The sequence below is a fragment of the Ovis aries genome, chromosome 4 (assembly GCF_016772045.2).
Source record: "Ovis aries strain OAR_USU_Benz2616 breed Rambouillet chromosome 4, ARS-UI_Ramb_v3.0, whole genome shotgun sequence".
NCBI lineage: Eukaryota > Metazoa > Chordata > Mammalia > Artiodactyla > Bovidae > Ovis > Ovis aries.
The window spans coordinates 76,891,362-76,898,194 of record NC_056057.1 but is presented as its reverse complement, the minus strand read 5'-3'; the positions used below and the strand labels follow the sequence as shown (position 1 = coordinate 76,898,194).

The 6,833-nt window shown below is 41.7% G+C and overlaps 1 non-coding gene across 1 annotated transcript; it reads left to right on the top strand.

Annotated features, from left to right (window-relative positions):
• Window positions 1-3,933: 3,933 nt before the first annotated feature.
• On the top strand, window positions 3,934-4,006 carry TRNAK-CUU (transfer RNA lysine (anticodon CUU)). Its single transcript has one exon. It is a non-coding gene; the product is annotated as a tRNA-Lys (tRNA).
• The last annotated feature ends 2,827 nt before the right edge of the window (window positions 4,007-6,833 follow it).

Sequence of the window (6,833 nt, the reverse complement as noted above, 5' to 3'; positions counted from 1 at the left end):
GCAATGTGTTGAGTGCCAGTCAACTCATTAACAAGCTTCATTAAGTGGTTAATTAACCATAGTAGAATATTAGTTTCAGTTTGCAACAACTTCTATATAGTAGATGTCTATTCATTGCCCTTACGTCAGTGAAAATGTACTGAACTGTGCATCTTTGGTCCATGATAATTCATCAAGAATGTTTGTAGGAGTCATTGACCCAATGAAGTGAACTTTATACTTGGCACCTCATAATTTGAGATTTACTTTTCCTGGATTTAGTAAATGTGCAGCCAAGTAATAATGTCTGTTTAGTTAGAATCAGGAGAAATATGACCAAACAAAAAAACTGTTCAAAATTGCTATTGCCTTGACAGTCTTCAGAGCTGCTGCAGGATTGTGAGCAGCACCAGTTTAGTGAGTGGTGTGGACATGTTTTCACATTCTGCCTCAGAAAAGACGTATTCAGGTGAAAGTTGAAGTAAAAATAAGGACTACAACTTTGTCTTGGACCTAACAGAAGGAGAAGATATTAAGAAGAGGTGGAAAGAATACATGGAAGAACTATACAAAAAAGATCTTCAGGACCCAGATAATCATGATGGTGTGATCACTCACCTAAAGCCAGACATCCTGGAATGCAAAGTGAAGTGGGCCTTAGGAAACATCATTACAAACAAAGCTAGTGGAGGCGATAGAATTCCAGTTGAGTTATTTCTTTTTTTTTTTTTAGTTTTCTTTTTTTATATATAAATTTATTTATTTTAATTGGAGGCTAATTACTTTACAATATTGTATTGGTTTTGCCATACATCAACATGAATCCACCACAGGTATACACGTGTTTCCCATCCTGAACTCCTCTCCCATCTCTCTCCCCGTACCATCCCTCTGGGTCGTCTCAGTGCACCAGCCCCAAGCATCCAGTATCATGCATTGAAACTGGACTGGCGATTCTTTTCATATATGATACTATATATGTTTCAGTGCCATTCTCCCAAATCATCCCACCCCCTCCCTCTTCCACAGAGTCCAAAAGACTGTTCTAGACATCTGTGTCTCTTTTGCTATCTTGCATACAGGGTTATCATTACCATCTTTCTAAATTCCACATACATGCGTTAGTATACTGTATTGGTGTTTTTCTTTCTGGCTTACTTCACTCTATAATCGGCTCCAGTTTCATCCACCTCATTAGAACTGATTTAAATGTATTCTTTTTAATGGCTGAGTAATACTTCATTGTGTATATGTACCACAGCTGTCTTATCCATTCATCTGCTGATGGACATCTAGGTTGCTTCCATGTCCTGGCTATTATAAACAGTGCTGCAATGAAGATGATGCTGTGAAAGTGCTGCACTCAATATGCCAGCAAATTTGGAAAACTCAGCAATGGCCACAGGACTGGAAAACGTCAATTTTCATTCCAATCCCAAAAAAAGGCAATGCCAAAGAATGTTCAAACTGCTGTACAATTGCACTCATCTCAAATGCTAGCAAAGTAATGCTCAAAATTCTCGAAGCCTGGTTTAAACAGTATGTGAACCAGATGTTCAAGCTGGATTTAGAAAAGGCAGAGGAATCAGAGATCAAATGTCAACATCCTTTGGATCATTGAAAAAGCAAGAGTTCCAGAAAAACATCTCCTGCTTTATTGACGATGCCAAAGCCCCTGACTGTATGGGTCACCACAGACTGTGGAAAATTCTGAAAGAGATGGGAATACCAGACCACTTGACCTGCCTCCTGAGAAATCTGTCTGCAGGTCAAGAAGCAACAGTTAGAACTGGACATGGAACAGCAGACTGGTTGCAAATCGGGAAAGAAGTACATCAATGCTGTATATTGTCACCCTGCTTATTTAACTTATATGCAGAGTATATCATGAGAAATGCTGAACTAGATGAAGCACAAGCTGGAATCAAGATTGCGGAGAGAAATATCAATAACCTCAGATATGCAGATGACACCACCCTTATGGCAGAAAGTGAAGAAGAACTAAAGAGCCTCTTGATGAAAGTGAAAGAGGAGAGTAGAAAAGTTGGCTTAAAACTCAACATTCAGAAAATGAAGATCATGGCATCTGGTTCCATCACTTCATGGCAAATAGATGGGAAAACAGTGGAAACAGTGAAAGACTTTATTTGGGGGGAGGCTCCAAAATCATTGCAGATGGTGACTGCAGCCATGAAATTAAAACACACTTACTCCTTGGAAGAAAAGTTATAACCAAGCTAGACAGCATATTGCAAAGCAGAGACATTATTTTGCCAACAAAGGCCCATGTAGTCAAAGCTATGGTTTTTCCAGTAGTCATGTATGGATGTGAGAGTTGGACCATAAAGAAAACTGAATGCTGAAGAATTGATGCTTTTAAACTGTGGTGTTGGAGAAGACTCTTGAGAATCCCTTGGACTGCAAGGAGATCCAACCCGTTCATCCTAAAGAAAATCAGTCCTGAATATTCACTGGAAGGACTGATGCTGAAGTTGAAACTCCAATACTTTGGCTACCTGATGCAAAGAACTGACTCATTTGAAAAGACCCTGATGCTGGGAAAGATTGAAGGCCGAAGGAGAAGGGGCGACAGAGGATGAGATAGTTGCATGGCATCACCGTCTCAGTGGACATGAGTTTGAGTAAACTCCAGGAGTTGGTGATGGACAGGGAGGCTTGGCGTGCTGCAGTCCATGGGGTTGCAAAGAGTTGGACACGACTGAGTGACTGAACTGAACTGAACTGACACCTTTGTCAAGATTCACAGCATCCTGTGGAATGGAAGCAGCCACATGGAGATTAAGAGCCGTGGGGTTATACGTTGACATCAGTGAGGAGTATTTGATGGGTGTGGAAGTAGAGCACATCGTGTGACCACCTTGTTGTATGGAGAGGAGCTCAGTTGCTAGCACAAGCTCAACACTGAATCAACTGCCCTTCACACAAAGTATTTTTTTAAGAAACACCCTGTGCCAATGCCATTCTCAGGGAAGGACTCAGATTCCACACAAGGATGGTCCAGCCAGTGTTTCCAGGCTAGATTCTGAGCTGCTGTGTCAGGAACCACCTTTGTCTGTGGGAGGCTTGGGATGCATGAAGGTGCCTGAGATGAAACCAAATGGTTTATTTTCCCAACAATCTGAAAAATACAGGACTAGCAGAGGGACAGACACTCCTTTTCCTGCCTCATTCAGCCCTGCTCCACAGTTCTCTCCCTCATCACTGTCCTATCTTAGGGAAATGAGTGACAGGGAGGTGCCAGCTTCCTAGGCTGGTAATGATTCTGACACCAATTCTGACATGTAGGGTTTTCTCCATACCAAGAAATTCTGTGAAACCAGCTGGAGGTCCTATAATTCAATGAACTCAGCCTGACACTGGACCTGGAGCCAGCTTCAGATTCCACAGGTTAAGGGCTTAGTCTGACTAGACTGCCCTTCCCTTCCATTTCCAGTCTTAAGTTCAAGTTGTCACCTGTGATTCTGACAAGCTTGTTTAGATGGAAGGTTCCCAGTACCCTTCATTAGGTTTCATTAATTTGCTAGACTGGCTCACAGAGATCCGAGAAGCATCTCATACTAGATGACCAATTTATTACAACTCATACACAGTCAGATGGGAGAGATACATAGGGCAAAGTGAGGGGGAAAGGACAGAGTTTCTATGCCCCCTCCACGATGTCACTCTTCCCAAATTTTCATGTGTTCACCAACCTGGAAGTTCTCTGTACTCCACTATTTTGAGGTTTTATAGCGGCTTCATTACTTAGAGATGATTTATTAAATCATCAGTCATTGGTGATTGACTTATCACCAGCAGTCTCCACTCCCTAGGAAGTCAGGGGATTGGACTAAAATATTCAACCCTCTAATCACCTGGTTTGGACCTCTGGCAACCAGCCCTCATCCCCAGGTGGAGTCCAAAAGCCACGTAATTAACACAATAGACACTTTTGACCAACTAGCTCAGTCGGTAGAGCATGGGACTCTTAATCCCAGGGTCGTGGGTTCGAGTCCCACATTGGGCACAGTTAGCATTGGGCTCCCCTTCTGACTCAGCTGGTAAAGAATCCCCCTACAATGTGGAAGACCTGGGTTCGATCCCTGGGTTGGGAAGATCCCCTGGAGAAGGGAAAGGCTACCTACTCCAGTATTCTGGCCTAGAGAATTCCATGGACTGTATAGTTCATGAGGTCACAAAGAGTTGGACGTGACTTTCACTTTCAGACACCTTCATGCTCTCACCATTTTGGAAATTCCAAGTGTTTTAGAAGCTTTGTAGCAGAAACAGTGATGAAGAATAAATGCATGCTTCTTATGGCAAATCACCATGTCACAGGAGGGCAGCAATCAATCCCTCTACGAAGGACAATGCATGTATACATCAGTCACCTTCAACAAAGCCAAATTAGAAGGGCTTCCAGATAATTTTTGCAAGTCAGAGGTCCCTATAAAAAGCATCTCCTCCTTGGGTAGAGCTCATCTGGGGCAATGTTTGGTTAGCATCTGCTATGCCCCTACCCAGCAGGGAAAATGCACACCGGACAGATGGTGTGGTGGAGAGAAGGGACAGAGTTCAACAGTCAGACTGCTCAGTCTGACATCTTCCAAAGAAGGTGGCCAGCTTGGAGTACCTGGTCAGATCTCACCTGGGGGAGTCAAGCTGCCAAAGCGAGAATGAGAGTGTAAAGAGGTGGGTGGGGGGAGGGGGAGGTATTCACAGGGAGATGATGATGAGAGCTGCCTGGAGTGAAGGAAGCCAGTAAGGGATTGCAATTCTTTGAAACAAAGTTAGAAAAAGTAAGAAAACTAACACTTATTTAATTTCATATTAAACATCACTCATTTTATGCCTGTGTAAGAATAGACTAGTATCTACATCTATATTATACATTCATGACATGCTTTATCTTTAAATTTTTAGATATTTCTGGGCTACATGGTTTGCGAGATTTCTTTGCAATTGTTATGAATCTCCAAAAGTTTTTCCAATATATTTGCTGAAAAAAAAATCTGTGTTTAAGTGGACCCCAGCAGTTCAAATCCATATTGTTCAAGAGTCAACTATATATAGAAAAAAGCATAGTTTCATAATTTATGCTCAGAGGAAGCAAATAACCTCTTTGTTCTCTTTGGTTTCATTGAATTAAAACTAGATAATGGATGACACTGTAATGTCATCCTTGCAATGCCAGGTTTGGGCACATCTGTGTATGTGATTTTTCATGAGAAGAAGGAACTTTTCAGAGTAACACATATCTCTAATGGGCCATGTCTTCTGGGAGTGAAGGAACAAGTGTGGAATTCTTCCCTGAAGAGACTTTGATTCTGGTAGAATTTCATCTTTTGCCATGTAGTATCATTGTACCTTACACACTGTACCAGGTGTGACCAAATAGTATTAATGGACTACTTGCTCATTGTAATATTGAAATTATCTCTGGTTTTGTCTCTACGTTCAATACCCCATCTCCAATTAGACTATGACTGTGAAATTTCTTTTTCCCAAAACATTATTTTTCCAGCTTTATTGAGATTTAATTGACATATACCATTGAGCAAGTTTAGGGATTTAATCCATTTACATCTTGTAAAATGGTTACCATCATAGCATTGGATAACACCTCCAGCCTATCACACTGCCACTTCTTTTTTCTGGTGAGAACATCCAGAGTATATGATACAGTATTGTTAGCTATAACCACCATGCTAACTGTACATTAGATCCTCAGAACTTACTCATCTTATACCTGAAATTTTGTACCTTTTAACCAACATCACTTTTTGCCTACTCCTCAGCCCCTGGCAACCAACCACTCTGCTCTGTCTCCCAGAGTATGACATTTTTATCATACCATATTTGTCTGTCTGGTATTTCACTTCATGTAATGCCTTCCAGGTTCATCCAAGTTGTCACAAACAGCAGGATTTCCTACTTTGTTGTGGTTGTGGCCTTTCTGGAACAGGAATAGATCTTTTCTTCTTTGTGTCTCCCAAGCCTGGGTCAGGTCCAGCATGTGAATGTGCTCTTTAACTATTTGCAGAGCTTAGCCAAACAAAAATGAAGAATTAAACGTCAGACGCTATGCTATCACCTCGTTTTAATTCTCATCGAACTTCATGAAGAAGGCATTGTACAGACTAAATGCTTCTTCTATACTTTGCTGAATGTGGTGATCATGACATATTAGAAGCTGAGTTGTTTCCCCACAAATTCAGATGTTGAAACCCTAACCCCAGAACCTCAGAACATGACTCCTATTTGGAGTCATGTTGTAGAGACTGTGATCTTTAAATCCGGAGATTGAGACCTTAAAATAGGCGGTATTAGGGCCTTAGCGTGAACCCTAAGCTGATCTGACTGGTGTTCTTATAAGAAGACAGTTGGACACACACAGAGGTACCAGGGATGTGTATACAGAGGAGAGGCCAAGTGAGGAGACAGGGAGAAGATGACCCTTTGCACACCAAGGAGAGAGATCTCAGGAGAAACCAGCCCTGCCCACACCTTGATCTTGGATTTCCAGCCTCCAGGACTCAGGGAAAATAAATATCTGTTGTTTGAGCCTCTAGAATTATGAGAAAATTAATTTCAGTTGGTTAAGCCATCTAGTCTGTGGCATTTTGTTTGCACAGCCTGCAAACAAAACCAGTATGAAGTGAGGAGTAATGGGTGAGGCTGTGAAGAAAATGGGTAGCGAGGCATATGCACGATAAAGGGGAAGGAAGATGAGATGAGTTCGCTTCATAGCTCCTTCCGTACTCTCTGTGAAACTTTTGAAGAGCCGCATTTTCTTAGCCACATCTTACTATTCCCAATAGTTGCAACTCCTCTCTCATCTCAGCTTCAAGCAA